Source organism: Bufo gargarizans, chromosome 3, assembly GCF_014858855.1.
Source record: "Bufo gargarizans isolate SCDJY-AF-19 chromosome 3, ASM1485885v1, whole genome shotgun sequence".
Lineage (NCBI taxonomy): Eukaryota > Metazoa > Chordata > Amphibia > Anura > Bufonidae > Bufo > Bufo gargarizans.
This window is the reverse complement of record NC_058082.1, coordinates 372486180-372504633: the sequence shown is the minus strand read 5'-3', so window position 1 is coordinate 372504633 and position 18454 is coordinate 372486180. Positions and strand designations below refer to the sequence as shown.

At 40.9% G+C, this 18454-nt stretch overlaps 1 protein-coding gene across 3 annotated transcripts in view; it reads left to right on the top strand.

The window, feature by feature from the left end:
• Positions 1–18454, top strand: part of ACACA (acetyl-CoA carboxylase alpha) — a 932629-nt gene that overhangs the window by 454662 nt on the left and 459513 nt on the right. The window lies entirely within an intron of this gene.

Sequence of the window (18454 nt, the reverse complement as noted above, 5' to 3'; positions counted from 1 at the left end):
ACTTTATATACAATTAAATATACAGGAGCACACGAATGTAGAAATGTGTTCAGGCTGAACACCCAAATACTTTGGTGCTCGATCATCACTACTCATAAATCCGTTGGCTACATTAATGTTATTTCTATAGTAAACAAGCTCTCCATGATTAACATTATGAAATATTAATTACTGTACCAAGTTTTTACATGGAAGCTTTAACATGGATGAGATATTAACCATTCAAATGTTTACCGGCTACTTACCTGTGTGAATGAACAACTAATATTTTAACTATTTACTGACTTTGGAGATAAACCACCCATACGAAGGCGGTATACATATATAAATCAGAGTGGTGTATTTATAGATGAATTAACAGAGCGATACACACATACTGAGAGACATAAACATTTACACAATTATATACAGTCGGGTCCATAAATATTGGGACATAGACACAATTCTAACATTTTTGGCTTTATACACCACCACAATGGATTTGAAATAAAACTAACAATATGTGTTTTAACTGCAGACTGTCAGCTTTAATTTGAGGGTATTTACATCCAAATCAGGTGAACTGTGTAGGAATTACAGCCGTTTGCATATGTGCCTCCCACTTGTTAAGGGACCAAAATTAATGGGACAATTGGCTTCTCAGCTGTTCTATGGCCAAGTGTGTGTTATTTTCTCATTATCCCAATTACAATGAGTAGATAAAAGGTCCAGAGTTTATTTCAAGTGTGCTATTTGCATTTGGAATCTGTTGCTGTCAATCTCAAGATGAGATCCAAAGAGCTGTCACTATCAGTGAAGCAAGCCACCATTAGGCTGACAAAAAAAAAAAAACATCAGAGAGATAGCAAAAACATTAGATGTGGCCAAAAAAACACCTAAAAAGAAGGAACGCATCGGTGAGCTCAGCAACATCAAAAGACCCGGAAGACCACGGAAGACAACTGTGGTGGATGACCGAAGAGTTCTTTGCCTGGTGAAGAAAACACCTTTCACAACAGTTGGCCAGATCAAGAAAACTCTCCAGGAGGTAGGTGTATGTGTGTCAAAAGTCAACAATCACTTCACCAGAGTGAATTAAGAGGGTTCACCACAATATGTAAACCATTGGTAATTCTCAAAAACAGGAAGGCCAGATTAGAGTTTGCCAAATGACATCTAAAAAAGCCTTCACAGTTCTGGAACAACATCCTATGGACAAATGAGACCAAGATCAACTTGTACCAGAGTGATTGTATTGAGAAGGAAAGGAACTGCTCATAATTCTAAGCATACCACCTCATCAGTGAAGCATGGTGGTGGTAGTGTTATGGCGTGGGCATGTATGGCTGCCAATGGAACTGGTTCTCTTCTATTTATTGATGATGTGACTGCTGACAAAAGCAGCAGGATGAATTCTGAAGTGTTTCGGGCAATGTTATCTGCTCATATTCAGCCAAATGCTTCAGAACTCATTGGACGGCGCTTCACAGTGCAGATGGACAATGACCCAAAGCATACTGCAAGAGCAACCAAAGAGTTTTTTAAGGGAAAGAAGTGTAATGTTATGCAATGGCCAAGTCAATCACCTGACCTGAATCTGATTGAGCATGCATTTAAAACTGAAGGGAAAATTCCCTAAGAACAAGCAGGAACTGAAGACAGTTGTAATAGAGGCCTGGCAGAGCATCACCAGGGATGAAACCCAGCGTCTGGTGATGTCTATGCGTTCCAGACTCCAGGCTGTAATTGACTGCAAAAGATTTGCAACAAAGTATTAAAAAGTGAAAGCTTGATTTATGATTATTATGTCCCATTACTTTTGGTCCCTTAACAAGTGGGAGTCACATATGCAAACTGTTGTAATTCCTACACCGTTCACCTGATGTATATACCCTCAAATTAAAGCTGACAGTCTGCAGTTAAAGCACATCTTGTTCGTTTTATTTCAAAACCATTGTGGTGTTGTGTAAAGCCAAAAATGTTAGAATTGTGTCGATGTCCCAATATTTATGGACCTGTCTAAGTTTAATCACAGCATTTACTACTATTATAATCAACACTACTTTCATTATTATTTCTCTTGCCACCAGGGAACCTCCACCCACCCTGCTATGGGGGAGAGGGACTGCAGTGGACTTTTTGATCATCGATCCCTGGTCGTCTTTGTGAGACAAACTGCCAACAAGACATATGAATAAATTCTTTAACCACCTCCCGTCCGCCCATAGACTTAAAACATCTGGTAGGTGGTTCTATATGTCTGAATGGATGTTTCTGAACGTTCATTCGGAAACTGCAGCTCCACGCTAATCGTGCAGCTGCAGATTGGGTTGACCGATGTCAGTGACAGCAGGGCAACCCTTAGAGAAGGCAGCGACAGTGCCCAGGTGTGTGCTTCCTGTTCTGGCCCGGCTATCATGTGATCGCTTTGGCCGAAGAGTGCAGGAGCTGTCAGGTCTTTCAGAGACCTCGATCAGTCCTGCACTGAGGCTTTACAGTGCTGTACAGCCACTCTGGGGGTGTATTTCTCCTGTAACTGGGGCTACTATGTCAGCCCCAGTTACAGGAGAAATCAACAGTGAAAAAAAAAAAAAAAAAAAGGTGAAGTTCAGTGTCCCCCAGAGGTCTAGTGACCTTATGGCAGACGAAAAGTGTAAAATGAAAAAAAAGTAATTAATTTTTTTAAAATAGAAAAATAAAATAGACATATTTGGTATTGCCGCATCCGTGACGGTCGGCTCTATAAATATATCACATGATCGACCCAATCTGATAAACACAATTAAAAAAAACGGTGTCAAAAAGCCATTTTTGTCACCTTACATCACAAAATGTGCAACACCAAGTGATCAAAAAGGCGTATGTCCCACAGAATAGTACCAATAAAACCATCACCTCATCCAGGAAAAAATTTGCCCCAACATAAGAAAATCGCTCAAAAAAAAAAAATATAGCTCTCAAACATATATATACACATTAAAACATATTTTTTTTATTTTTAAAAATGCTATTATGTATACTAATATGTATACTTTTTCTTATTTATCGCCTCATCTGTTATGGATCTGCTCTATAAAAATGTCAGATTCCCTCAGGTGAACGCTGTAAAAATAAATAAATAAAAAACAATCAATTTTTTGGGAAAGGAACTATGAAGTATTATAATAAATGATCAAAAAATAATATGTACTCAAAAATAGTACCAATTAAACTGGCACCTTATCCCCTAGTTTCCAAAATGGGGTCACTTCTTGGGAGTTTCTACTGTATAGGTGCTTCAGGGGGGCTTCAAATGGGACATGGCATCTAAAAACCATGTGGCGCTCCTTTTCTTCTGCGCCCTGCTGTGTGCCCATACAACAGTTTATAACCACATGTAAACCGCAGAATCTGGGTAATAAATATTGGGTTTTGTTTGGCTGTTAACCATTGATGTGTTAAAGAAAAAATTGGATTAAAATGGAAACGTGAAATTTTAAAATTTGATCTCCATTTTCCTTTCATTCTTGTAAAATGCCTAAATGGTTAACAAAGTTTGTAAAATCTATTTTAAGTATCTTTAGGAGTGTAGTTTCTACAATAGGGTCATTTATGGGGGTATCCACTATGTAGGTCCCACAAAGTGACTTCAGACCTAAACTGTTCCTTATAAAGTGGGTTTTGGCAATTTTCTTTAAAAAAATAAAGACATTTCCAAAATGATGCCAACATAAAGTAGACATATGGGGTATGTTAAGTAATAAATATTTTATGATATATCACTTTCTGTTTTAAAAGCAGAGAAATGCCATAATGTTGGTAAATTTGGGATTTTTCTTTTTTATAAAATAAAGGTGAAATATATTGACTCAAGTTTATGACTAGTATGAAGTGTCACGAGAAAAAAATCTCTGAATGGCTTGGATAAGTAAAAGCGTTTCAAAGTTATTACCACATAAAGTGATATATGTCAGATTTGCTAAATTAGGCCTGGTCAGGAAGGGGGCATATGGCCCAGATGTGAAGTGGTTAAAAGTCAAAGAGATTCCCAGATAAAGCAGAGTTCTTAAACTAATTTGACTGTGAGTACAGATACAACAGTCTTTAATTTTGCTGTAAGTGTCATTGAGTCCTCCAAACTTCACCTGGTGGTGTTTGATAAGTGCATTGTCCCAATTATCCTTCAGTTGCTGGTACAGTGCTGTTGATCCTAGGATTAGGGCGGCCATCAGCAGGAGGATCCTCATCCTTGGGTGTTGGAACTTTCTTACAGTGAGAAATGTGTATTCAGTTAGGCTTTTCTTAAACCTTTACTGCTGTATGAGTAATCAACAGCACTTGGAAAGGACCTTCAAATCTGGGATCTAGGCCTTTCCTCACATGTCTTTTTATCACAACCCAGTCTCCTGGTTGCAGACCGTGTGTTCCTTCTACTGAATCTGGATCGGGAAGGGAAGCAAACACTTTATGGGTGTTCTCAAGCCTCTTTGTGAGGGCCCGCATGTAGCTTGTTGTGCTATCGTAGTTCCTTTGCAACTGTTGTGGAAAATACAATCCTAATCTGGGGGCGCTTCAAAATATATTCTCAATTGGGGATAATCCTGTCTCTGTTTGGAGTGGTCCTGACTGAGTATAAGGCTAAGGGCTAACACTGTGGCTAAGGTCGCTGAGTTTCCTGTTTGGCTTTCTGAATTTTCAATTTGAGCATGCCATTTAGGCACTCGATGCAGCCACTGCTTTGGGGATGGTATGCTGTATGGAAAGCTTGGGTGACCCGTAAAGTCTGCATCACTTCCCTCATTAATTCTCCTGTGAAGTGTGAACCCCTATCTGATTCAATAACCTCAGGGACACCATACCTGCACACCAGTTCACTGACCAGCTTCTTTGCTGTGTTCTTTGCTTTTGCCTTTGCTACTGGGATGGCTTCCACCCACCCTGAAAAAGAGATCAACACACACACGGACAAATTTATATACTCCTACCCAGGGCTGTGGAGTCGGAGGCAATTTTAGGTACCTGGAGTCAGAGTCGGCAAATATGAACCGACACTGACTCGGAGTCCTACTAAATTAAAATTGGAATAATAATTAAAAAAAGCAAGTTTAACCTCTTCACGACACATGACTTACCGGTACAGCATGTTGTCCCGGTACTTAAGGACACATGACGTACCAGTACGTCGTGTGTATTTCCGATGACCGCTGCCCGGTAGGCGGTGATCGGAACAAGGTGCCTGCTCAAATCATTGAGCAGGCACCTTGGCTTAATGCCCAGGTGGGTCCTATGACCCCCGCCCCCCCGTGTTGCCGATCGCCGCAAACCGCAGGTAAATTCAGACCTGCGGTTTATGGCTTTTTATGTTGCGGCGGTCAGTGGTGCCATCGGGTCCCCGTGGGGCTGCCTTCCGGTGACGAGCCTGTGAGATCAAGCCCCCTGGATCTCAGAGGCTGGAAGCTGTATAATTAATATTAGCTGTATTACTCATACAGCAAATGCATTCCAATACAGAAGTATCGGAATGCATTGTAAAGGATTAGACCCACAAAAGTTTAAGTCCCAAAGTGGGACAAAAAATAAAGTGAAAAAAAAGTGTAAAAAATTAAGTTTTCCCCCCAAAAAATTTAAAAGTTTCAAGTAAAAATAAACAAAAACGTCATTTTCCCCAAATAAAGTAAAAAAAATGCTAAAAAATAGGGGAATCGGTATCGCTGTGTCCTTATCGACCGGCTCTATAAACATATCACATGACCTAACCCCTCAGATGAACACAGTAAAAAAATAAAAACTGTGCTTAATAAACCATTTTTTGTCACCTTACATCACTAAAAGTGTAATAGCAAGCGATCAAAAAGTCATATGCACCCCAAAATAGTGCCAATCAAACCGTAATCTCATCCTGCAAAAAATGAGACCCTACCTAAGATAATCTGTCAAAAACTATGGCTCTCAGACTATGGAAACACTAAAACATGATTTTTTTGTTTCAAAAATGAAATCATTGTGTAAAACTTACAGAAATAAAAAAAAGTATACATATTAGGTATCGTCGCTTCCGTATCGACTTTCTCTATAAAAATTTCACATGACCTAACCCCTCAGGTGAATACCGTAAAAAATAAAAACGGTGTTAAAAAAAAAAAAAAGCAATTTTTTTTGTCAGCTTACATCACAAAAAGTGTAATAGCAAGTGATCAAAAAGTCACACGCACCCCAAAATAGTGCCAATCAAACCGTCATCTCATGCCGCAAAAATCATACCCTACCCAAGATAATCGCCCAGAAACTGAAAAAAAACTATGGCTCTCAGACTATGGAAACACTAAAACATGATTTATTTTGTTTAAAAAATGAAATCATTGTGTAAAACTTACATAAATAAAAAAAAGTATACATATTAGGTATCGCCGCGTCCGTGACCACCTGGTCTATAAAAATACCACATGATCTAACCTGTCAGATGAATGTTGTAAATAACAAATAAATAAAAACGGTGTCAAAACAGCTATTTCTTGTTACCTTGCCTCACAAAAAGTGTAACCTAGAGCTACCAACAATCATAGGTACCCTAAAATAGTACCAACAAAACTGCCACCCTATGCCGTAGTTTCTAAAATGGGGTCACTATTTTGGAGTTTCTACTCTAGGGGTGCATCAGGGGGGCTTCAAATGGGACATGGTGTCAAAAAACCAGTTCAGCAAAATCTGCCTTCTAAAAACGTATGGCATTCCTTTCCTTCTGCGCCCTGCCGTGTGCCTGTACAGCAGTTTACGACCACATATGGGATGTTTCTGTAAACTACAGAATCAGAGCCATAAATATTGAGTTTTGTTTGGCTGTTATTCCTTGCTTTGTAACTGGAAAAAAAAATATTAAAATGGAAAATCTGCCCAAAAAAATTTGAAATTTTTAAATTGTATCTCTATTTTCTATTAACTCTTGTGGAACACCTGAAGGGTTAACAAAGTTTGTAAAAAGTTTTGAATACCTTGAGGGTGAAGTTTCTAGAATGGGGTCATTTGTGGGTGGTTTCTACTATGTAAGCCTCAAAGTGACTTCAGACCTGAACTGGTCCTTGAAAAGTCGGTTTTTGAAAATCTCTGAAAAATTTCAAGATTTGCTTCTAAACTTCTAAGCATTGTAACATCCCCAAAAAAATAAAATGTAATACCCAAAATTATCCAAACATGAAGTAGACATAAGGGGAGTGTAAAGTAATAACTATTTTTGTAGGTATTACTATGTATTATGGAAGTAGATACATTTAAACTTGGAAATTTGCTAATTTTTGGCAAATTTGGTATTTTTTTTTATAAATAAAAATGAATTATTTTTTTTTACTCCATTTTACCAGTGTCATGAAGTACAATATGAAAACGCAGTCTCAGAATGGCCTGGATAAGTGAAAGCGTTTTAAAGTTATCACCACTTAAAGTGACACTTGTCAGATTTGCAAAAAATGGCCTGGTCCTTATGATGAAAATGAACCTGGTCTACAAGGGGTTAAATGTCCCAATTCACAAAAAGTTATAAATAATTACTACTGTAAGAATAAAGGCCAATACATGCATTGCGTCACGTTACCATGAAACGAACACGTTAAATGACCGTGAAGAAGCATGCTTTTCATATGTTTCACTATATGGCACGCAACGCACAGTTAAGAAGCGGCAATACTTATACTTTCTATTGTGTTGTGTTCTGCTGTTACAGGGAACGCAACACCCATGGTTAACCTAGCCTCTCACTGATAACTGATTAAGTAAATATGCTTTTTAAAGTACTAAAAGAAGTTGAAAAGTATGATCGCTCATGAAATACTGTAGAAGAAGCCATCCTTCTTTTTCCAGAGATCATTAGTGATGAAAGATTATTTTCAGCTTTAAAAATAAAAGTCTGATTTAAGAGCTTCTCTAAAAGAGGACCTTTCAGCGGTCCAAACATTGTGAACTAAGTATCATGACATATACAGCGGCGCCCAGGGATCTCACTGCACTTACTATTATGCCTCCATTCTCCCGTTATGTCCTCCGGTATGTTCGGGGACTTGGTTATACTAGGCGGAGACTGCCCTTGTTCTGCTGGGCGTCTCCTTCTCCTAGGCTGTAACGCTTGCCAATCGCAACGCAGAGCTCACAGCCTGGGAGAAAAAACCTCCCAGGCTGTGAGCTCTGCGCTGTGATTGGCCAGCGCTACAGCCTAGGAGAAGGAGACGCCCAGCAGAACAAGGTCAGACTCCGCCTACGATAACCAATTCCCCTAAGTCTCCGCCTACTATAACCAAGTCCCCGAACATGCCAGAGGACATAACGGGAGAACGGAGCGGCGCCCAGGGATAATGGTAAGTGCAGTGAGTATATGTCATGATACTTAGTTCACAATGTTTGGACCGATGAAAGGTCCTCTTTAAATTGCATTTGATATAACTACATTCCAAGATTAATATAACCCATTTCTAGGTTTTACAGATTTTGTTTTTGGTTCATATAGATAAGCTTTGTTTTTGTTCTAAAACAACCAAATAATGTGGTTTGTATTTTTGAACTGGTAAAGTTCCTATTCCTGATGTTTATGCCTGCTGCTACTATCCAGCCACTTGATAAAAAAAAATAAAAAATAAAGAAAACTTTGTTGTTTTCAGTGTGTTTGTCTTTTGCTTAAACTGTTCAATACAGTAAACTGTTGGCTTCCTTGCCAGTGGTAATGACATGTATGTTGTCTTTCTTTCCTTCAAGGATTGTATAAAATACATTTGCATATTAAATACAGAGGAGTCAGAAGTACCAAAAACTGAGGAGTCAGAGCATTTAACTACGACACCACAGCCCTGCAGTCCTACCTTAGGCAGCTGTATATAGTCTATCTGCAGTCTCTGCAATGGGTAAAGTGGCAAAGTGGCCAGGGGGTGTGCTTGCTTGGAGTCTTCCCCACTTGACCGGGATTGTACAATGCACAGACTATACATCCTTGTACAAACAGAGAGGCTACTGTAGAAAATCCTGTAGCAATCCACTCTGAATTAACCACACTTACCATGGCACCCTTTGATAGTTGAGTGGGCCTGTGGGCCTTCTGAGCCATAGCTGGGTATTGAGGGCGTGGTAGACACATTTTGTCCTTGTTTCTCCAAATTCCTTGTTATCAGGTTTGGCCCCTTGTTTTGCCCAAAGTTCTTTTTCCTCTGGAGGTGCTTGTTCGAGCATTCTTTGAAATGTGCTTACAGAAATGTCCTCTGGTCTCAAGGCTCTCACCGGGGTGGCATCAGCATTTAGTGGCTGGAGTACAGCTTGTTTGGCTGCCTTGTCTGCTCGATCATTGCCTTTTGCTTCCACTGTGGTACATCTTGTATGAGCCTTTACCTTAATAATAGCAACCTTTTCTGGTAATAACAGAGAGTTCATAAGTTCAAGTACAGAGTCTTTATTTTTAATTGGCTGGCCTGCTGATTATAGAATGTCTCTAGCCTTCTAGCCTGCCATATGGGTCGATAGTCATGTGCAATACCAAATGCATACCTTGAGTCCGTGTAGATGTTCACATTCTTCCCCTTGGCCAATTTACACTCCTCAGTGAGTGCCTTCAGCTCCGCCTCTTGCGCTGACAAGTGAGGTGGCAGTGGTTCAGCTATCCCTACCTCATGCTGTGTGACCACTGCATATCTAGTGTGGAACCAGACGTTGTCTCCGATGAACCTGCTTTCATCTACAAAATAATCAAAATTAGCGTTATCAAGGTGGTTTTCATGTGCATGATTAAATCCTGACAATTATTGTTGCATTAATTGTACACAGTCATGGAGGTCATGTTCCATCATGTCATTTAGGAGGTGTCTACCTCCTATGCCCCTGTGAGGAAAATGGATTATTATTTATTGGCAGCCCTGATTGTCATTTGATTCACCTTTTGGCATGTACATCAGTGTACGTGCAAAATAAGTTCCCACCCCCCAGCCATCTGATTGTCAGCTAGCAAGGAAGAAAGCCCCAGGGGTCCAGGCTTCAAGGAGGCCCCAGGTTATGAATGTCACACCTCAATCAGTTTGGAGGCAAGCTAAGTCCTGAAATAAAACCTCCCAGCAGGAGGAATTAGGCCTTGCCGGGATCAATGATACCTTCCAAATATGTTGGCACCTACATGCAAACTGGATACATATTTGTGTCCCGGGTGGCCACGATGTACGTGCCTATGGTCTTTCTTTGATGGGGGGATGTCAGGGAAGAGCGATATCCATATATCCCCACGGAAACCAAATAACGGTACCATGTTTGGACTCTAGTTGTAGCCGGAACCCAGGCAGATCAATTGGGACCGGAACCATCTTCCTACGACATTCTGGTCTGGGGCTATGATCCCTAAGGGATTTTATGGGTCATTTTCTCCTAGCACCAGAGAAGGAGGGGTGGACCCTACCCATTGGCAGAGAGGGGAGCGGCCGGCTACAGGTCATAAGCCTATGCAAGCCAGAGGGCGGGGTCTTTCTCTGAAGAAGGGTCACATAGTGTAATGTGTTTAGAGTGACCCAGGAACTAGCTGAGATCACGGCCCTTAATGTGATTGCATCCAAGAACACCTCACAACCCAAAGGAACTTTCATCTTACCTGGTAACTGACTTTTACTCTGCTTAACCCTGTTGTACCCATATAACCTGTATCTGTAACCTCAGATCACTGTATTTACAGTGCTGCCCATAATTATTCATACCCCTTGCAAATTTTGACTTGGTTACTTTTATTCAACCAGCAAGTAATGACATAGTTGTCTCCCAAAAGATAATAAGACAATGTACAAGAGGCATTATTGTGGAACAAATTCATTTCTCAGCTATTATTTACATCTGAGCAAAAAGTGTCCAGTCCAAAATTATTCATACCCTTCACAAACTGTCGCAGTCTGTGGGAAAACCAAAAGTTCTACACCATTCCAAATAGTCCAAGCTGTTCTAAAGCATCCTCATTACCCTGATTAATTGGGAACAGCTGTTTTAATCAACTCAACAGGTGAAAAACAGCAGCTCTCTGCAGTTGGTTTGTGGACATTCATGGCTAAGACAAATGAGCTCAGTGAGGACCTGCGGCTGTGCATTGTGGCTGATCACAAGTCGGGAAAGGGCTACAAGGCCATTTCTAAATGTTTTCAAGTTCCAGTGGCTACAGTCAAAGAATTATTAAATAATGCAAGATGTTCCGCACTGTGGAAAATCTCAGAGGACGTGGTCGGAAGCCAAAAGTGACACCTGTGCTGTCCAGGAGGATTGTTAGAGAGGTGAAAAATAATCCAAGGATCACCACCAAGGCCATCCTGGTGAAACTGGGCTCTGCTGGTGGCAATGTCTCAAGGCAGACAATCCAACGGACACTGCACACTGCTGGGTTCCACAGATTCAGACCAAGGAGGACGCCACTTCTCCAGATAAGGCACACAAAAGCTCGCTTGGCCTTTGCAAAAGCTCATCTGGACAAAGAAGACGACTTCTGGTCTTCTGTGTTACGGTCAGATGAAACAAAAATTTAATTGTTTGGTCACAATGATGTTTCCTTCATTTGGCATAAAAAAGAAGCCTTCAACCCAAAGAACACCATCCTCACTGTCAAACATGGTGGTGGGAACCTAATGTTTTGGGGGGGGTTTCAGCCAATGGACCAGGGAACCTAATCACAATAAACGGCACCATGAAAAAAGAGCAATACATGAGGATTCTCAACGACAACATCAGGCAGTCTGCAGAGAAACTTGGCCTTGGGCACCAGTGGACATTTCAGCATGACAATGACCCAAAACACACAGGAAAAGTGGTGAAGAAATGGTTAGCGGACAACAACATTAATGTTTTGGAGTGGCCCAGCCAGAGTCCAGACTTGAATCCAATTAAGAATCTGTGGAGGGAGCTAAAGAGCAGGGTGATGGCAAGAAGATTTGGAGCTCATTGCTAAAGATGAATGTGCAAAAAGACATTCAAAAAGCTGGTCTGCATTTATAGGAAGCATTTGATTGCTGTAATAGCCAATAAAGGCTTTTCTATTGATTATTGAGAAGGGTATAATTAATTTTGGACTGGACACTTTTTGCTCAAATATAAATAAATGCTGAGAAATGTTATTTTTTTTTTTTTCCCACAATAATGCCTCTTGTACATTGTCTTATCTTTTGGAAGACATAATTATGGGCAGCACTGTATTATCTGTGTATATTGTGTTATATCTAGTGTTCCCTTACGGTGATTAAATATATAATTTAATCTTGTGCTGTCTTGTATCTCGATCACGAATCCCCACGTCCGTGTTTTGGCCTAGTTATAAGCTACCGCGGGTTGTTTTCTCACCCTATATAATTCCTTTAGCGGACCGGGCTTATATCAAACTAAAAGCTGGTGGCAGATTATCCGAGCTGAGACAGCACTGTTTTTCACTATGAAAAGGCTCTATCAGCTTGTTGCCTCTCTGTGCCAGCGTGGACACGAGGTTTATGTGTAAACTGTACCAAGCTGACCTTACCTGCTCCTCTGGAGGGCTTAACGTCACGTTTTTGTTAACCCATGACCATACAGCGTCTCGTGAGCTTGACTTAGGCGACTTCTAGCGGGTACGAGGTGTGGTATTCGTCACAGCCCCTTTCCCCCATTTCTGAATCTCTGATTGATAACAAAGTAGCAGGATTCAGAGTAGTACATCTTATAAAATAAATGTTAGCAGGCATGAGGAGTGCACGTTGGAGTCTGAGTTCTCTGGCCATAGAAATATGCTTAGTTTGAACCTGTGTTAATATGCCCTGTATGTCATGTTGTTTTTGTACAATCACCAGGTAGTCTAACATAATTTCAGAGGCTTTTTCTATCATTGCCTGCACTGCCGCTACCGTCCTGACATAGGAGGGGGCGCCTCTGGTGACAGGATCTAATCTGGCTGAAAAGTACGCCACTAGCCTGTGGCGATCACCATGTTTCTGAGTCGGTACAGCCGTGCTGTGACCCTGTATTTCTGAACAGAACAGGTTAAATTCATCGTCATATTTTGGAATACCAAGGGCTGGGGCCTAGGTTATGCACAGCTTCAATGTATGGAAATTATTCACTGTCTCTTCTGTATGGTGAAATTGGTCAGATGGCAGTTGTCTGTCATACAGAGGCTGCATTATCATGGAGGCATGTCCAATCCTGGGACGACAGTATGACACCAGCCCCCAAAACACCCTTGGGCTTTGTGCTCCTTTGGGCACTTGTATCTTTTCAACAGCCTCTTTTCTTTCTGGGGTTAGGTGGCAAGCTCCGTGGGAGAGACAGTGTCCTAGAAATATAACCTTGTTTTTACAAAACTGCAGCTTCTGTTTTGATGCTTTACATCCATTCTGATGTAGGAAAATTAAGAGATATAGTTGCCTCACAGCAAGTCTCGTTATCTTTAGCACACAGGAGCAAATCATCCACGTATAGTAACAGGACCACTGAGTAGGGTGGTGCCCAGTTTCTAAGGACATATTGCAGAGCCTGTGTATACATGGTCGGGGAGTTCGGAGCTCCCTGAGGCAGGATAGTCCAAGTATATTGGTTACCGTTAAATGTAAAGGCAATCCGATACTGACGGTCTTGGTGCAACGGGACACTAAAGAAAGCATTTGCCAGATCTTTCACTGTGAAACACGTAGCAGTGGATAGAACTTGTGACAGTAAGGTATGTTAGTACTGCTTCACTTGAAGGGGCTGACATCCTGGCTTAAGATGCACAGTGAGCGGATACATAGGGAGTTTCCCTATGTCTGTTTTTGATTTTGCCCATAAATCCTTCGGTACCACCTCAAGAACAGCCTGGTCTACAAGGGTTAATTCTGATGGTTCAGTTTCAGGCAGGGCCAGTGTTGCTATTAATGGGCCCCAAAATCTACACTGGTAGTGCCATCGGGGTAAAAGTGTATGTGGGCTCCCAGAGCTTGCAAATCATCATTCCCTAAAAGAGGTTCTGGCAGGTTTTCTTTAACAATTGGGTAACAACTGTACAGTTTTTTTTTTGTTTTTTTTTATCTTTAAATTAACTGTACGAGTCCCACAACTGGTACATAACGAGGGGTTTACTGATGAGGGTGCAAGAATCTCTGGTCTACTACTGTTTTGGCTGCCCCTGCCCCTGAGTATATAACAATCTACCTCGCACAGCTTCTCCTCTCCATCCCTCAGTTTCAACCTCATGAGCTACTTTTATCCCTATATCAACCACTACTTCACATCTATGATCCTTTATCCAACCACAATGTGTTCTTTAGAATTTTTCCCAGACTAGCTTCCTAAATCAGGGTGCCACCATACTAGTACTCCTAGGGTTAAGATTCCCATACTTCATTCCTGCCTTCTCTAACACTCTGTCAACCTTCTTCAGACCCTCCTTACCTCCTCTTTCCTTGGCTGTTTTGGCTGTCTTATAAACTTTGGGTATACTAAAATTATTCCCCATTGCTCTTCAACTGTACCAGAACATCTATGGAAAGTTACAAAATTCAGACGTTTGTTTCCCCTCAGTTTCTACAAAGCTTCCCCACTATATCACCTAGTGTACTCTGTTACTGAGATTTCCCTTTCTATAATGTTCTGCAATTTTCCAAGCACAGTAAAGAACAAACAAAACGTATACCATGACTCCTAAAGCCAGACCAAAAACATCCCAATGAAAGTTACTCATGATCAGAAACTAAATCCAACAATCATGGGTATTTTCAACTTTCAAAGTTCTTTATCAATATGGATTCGACTGTAAAAGTACTTTATACGTACGTTCCTTCAACAATCCCTCAAACCAGACAACCGGTCAGTGAGGCACAGATATGATGTAAGATAAAGTCTCTTACCTTACAGCGCTGTCTTTTATATCTGTCTGTCCCGGTCCGGATTATACAAGTTGCTGGGAGATCAATGAATTGTCCATTAGTCGAGCCCCATGTGAGGCATCAAGTTTTGTTGTGGCGAAACCCCCACCTCTATGACTTTCGGGGTTCTAATTGAAGTTTTCTTTATGAGCGCTCAGAGATCTGACACAGACACACTTGCTGAATCAAAATTCTCTCTCTGATTTGCTCCATACAAGTATACACTACAGATAATCACAGACAAATCTGCCACACCACCAAGGGGGTGGAAATTGAAACTAATGATTTGATTGGGTGGAAGTAACCTTGTACATACAGTTAGAATGGTACGCCTTACAGCGTGCCACGTGATAGCAGGGAATAAATAGATATGGTAGTGGGAGTCGCCCGCCGCACCGCGACAGCTGTGGCCTGGCCTGGGAGGTAGGGAAGGGGTGGGGGTGGGCGGTAAGGCAGGAATCTTCTGTTATGGAAGGAGGGAGATGAGTACCCATTTCGGGTATATTATTCTTTGGATGTTTTGTTTCCCTTTCTTATGTTGGCTTGACGGACAGGCCAATGTGACATGTTGGAATTTAATTAGTATGTTTATTATTAAAAGAGCACACTGGAAGATGTAATATGTATATCCTTTATGCTCCCCCCTTTGCATATATACTTGTATACTGTCTTGATTTGGAGAAAATAAATAAAGAAATATCAAATATAAAAATGATTTGATTGGTGCGGAAGTATTGCCTTTTATGAATAACCATTCTAACAGAATACGTTTTTAATGGTTAAAAACTTCTAATAATTAAAAAGTTTCTGCAGCATCTTATCTCAAAGTTAGTATTCGTTAGCAGTGCATCCCAAAACTCGGAACATAACTCTCTCTTGTGTGTAAAATTCTGATAATGAAGCGAGGGAGCTGCTTACCTTGGCCTTATAGCCAAGATGGAGGACATGTTTATACAAAATGTATTCTCATCCTTCACAGAGGCACGGATCGGAATAACTACAGAGTGCTTCCGTGGGTTTTCTGCCCGTGCCTCCATACCGCAAAAAAGTAGTGCATGCACAACTTTTTTGTGGTGTGGACCATCGGATGCTTATCGTGGACCCCATTCAAGTGAATGGGTCCACGATCCGCATGCGGCTGCCCCACAGTCTGTGCCCGTGCATTGTGGATCGTAATTTGCGATCCACAGCACAGGCCCGGCCAGCACACGGTCGTGTGCATGAGCCCTAAAACAGTTGATCAGGAAGATGGCCAGAGAGCACACTGGAAGATGTAATATGTATATCCTCTATGCTCCCCCCTTTGCATATATACTTGTATACTGTCTTGATTTGGAGAAAATAAAAGAAATATCAAATATAAAAATGATTTGATTGGTGCAGAAGTATTGCCTTTTATGAATAACCATTCTAACAGAATACGTTTTTAATGGTTAAAAACTTCTAATAATTAAAAAGTTTCTGCAGCATCTTATCTCAAAGTTAGTATTCGTTAGCAGTGCATCCCAAAACTCGGAACATAACTCTCTCTTGTGTGTAAAATACTGATAATGAAGCGAGGGAGCTGCTTACCTTGGCCTTATAGCCAAGATGGAGGACATGTTTATACAAAATGTAATCTCATCCTTCACAGAGGCACGGATCGGAATCACTACAGAGTGCTTCCGTGGGTTTTCTGCCCGTGCCTCCATACCGCAAAAAAGTAGTGCATGCACAACTTTTTTGTGGTGTGGACCATCGGATGCTTATCGTGGACCCCATTCAAGTGAATGGGTCCACGATCCGCATGCGGCTGCCCCACAGTCTGTGCCCTTGCATTGTGGACCGTAATTTGCGATCCACAGCACAGGCCCGGCCAGCACACGGTCGTGTGCATGAGCCCTAAAACAGTTGATCAGGAAGATGGCCAGAGGGCACGACATCTAAGCATATGCATGTGCTCTCTAGGATGCGTATGCCACAATTTGATGATGTGGCCCACATTTATTAATAATATATTTTACACCTATAAAATTGAAAAGGGCAGTTGGCGAGAATTCTAACTTATTGATTAAATGGTGTATATCTGGACTGCTCCCACTTTTCTCTTCTCTTTTATCAAATATTAGCAAATTGGTTTTGCTATAATGTACTAAACAATAAAATGGATATATGCAATTTTCTTCTGTGGAAAAGTTAGTGCACCCTTTGACAAACATTTTCTAGTAGTAATTTTTATCTTACACTGAACAAAAATATAAACGCAACACTTTCGGTTTTGCTCCCATTTTACATGATCTGACGTTTTCTACATCCACAAAAGACCCATTACTATAAAATATTGTTAGCACTTCTCCTTTGCCGAGATAATCTATCCCACCTCACAGGTGTGGCATATCAAGGTGCTGATTAGACAGCATGAATATTGCACAGGTGTGTCTTAGACTATCTTGGCTAAGGAGAAGTGCTCACTAACACAGATATAGACAGATTTGAGAGTATAATAATATTTTGAGAGTAATGGGTCTTTTGTGTATGTAGAAAATATTTCAGATCTTTTGGTTTTGCTCCCATTTTGCATGAGCTGAACTCAAAGTGGTGTGTTAATATTTTTGTTCAGTGTATAATTAAGCACACGAAAAAGAAGTCAGTTAAAAACTGACAGTGTTTTTCATGTCCATTTTGCATCAGTGTGGCCATGTGTCCATTTTCAATGTCCTATTTGGATCAATTTTTCATGTCCATTTAAAAACTGACATTAAAAATGGATGAATTTGATTGGCAGTTATTTCCCGACCCACACTTCTGAGAACACCCACCGGATGGTAGGCTCCAGCTAAAATAATGTCCCCCATAGTGTAGCTATTTATTATTATATATATATTTATTTATTTTTACGGCCCCCCAGCTTTAATAATGCTCCCATTTAAGCCCCAGCTTAAATAATGTCCCCCATAGTGTAGGATTTTTTTTTTTATGACCCCAGCTTAAATAATTTCCCCATTGTGTATCTAATGCCCCCATAATGGCCCCCAGCTGTTCTTTAAGTTGAATTGATTAAAACTGATCACACTGCAGCAGTCTCTCCTCTCTTAATTGAACAGGACCTGCAATGTGTGCAATGATGTCACCAAGCTCTCCCACATGGCTACATCATCACGCATATCGTAGGTACCTAAATGGCCATATTGTTAATGGCCGTCAGATGTGTGCACTCCTGTCTAAGCTGCCGTTAAAAACTGTCACATTGATTTTAAATTGTGTCCGTCTGGCCGTGGAAAGGCCAAGAATAGGACATGTCCTATTTTTGGACAGACTTTATTCACTGACCGTTAATAGAACGGCCATGGGGATAGCCCCATAGACTTTCATTGATGCTAAAATTGGCTGTGTGAAGGCCATTACTGAAACATGAGGCCTTATATATCAGTCTTGGATATTAACTGAGACTCTGGCTATAATTCTGCTCATTCTGCCTGCTGTCTTTATTTTGGTCTCTCTCTCCATCTTTCCTCCTTCTCTCTTTCTGTCCCTCTCTCACTTATTTATTTTTGTTTTGTTTTTGTTTTCAGTGCCAGAGTACAGCACCTCGGTTATTTTAGGCAGTCCCATAGAAAATAAATGGAGTGGCAAGGTGCATACTCGTCCTTAAACTCCATCAGGGCAGG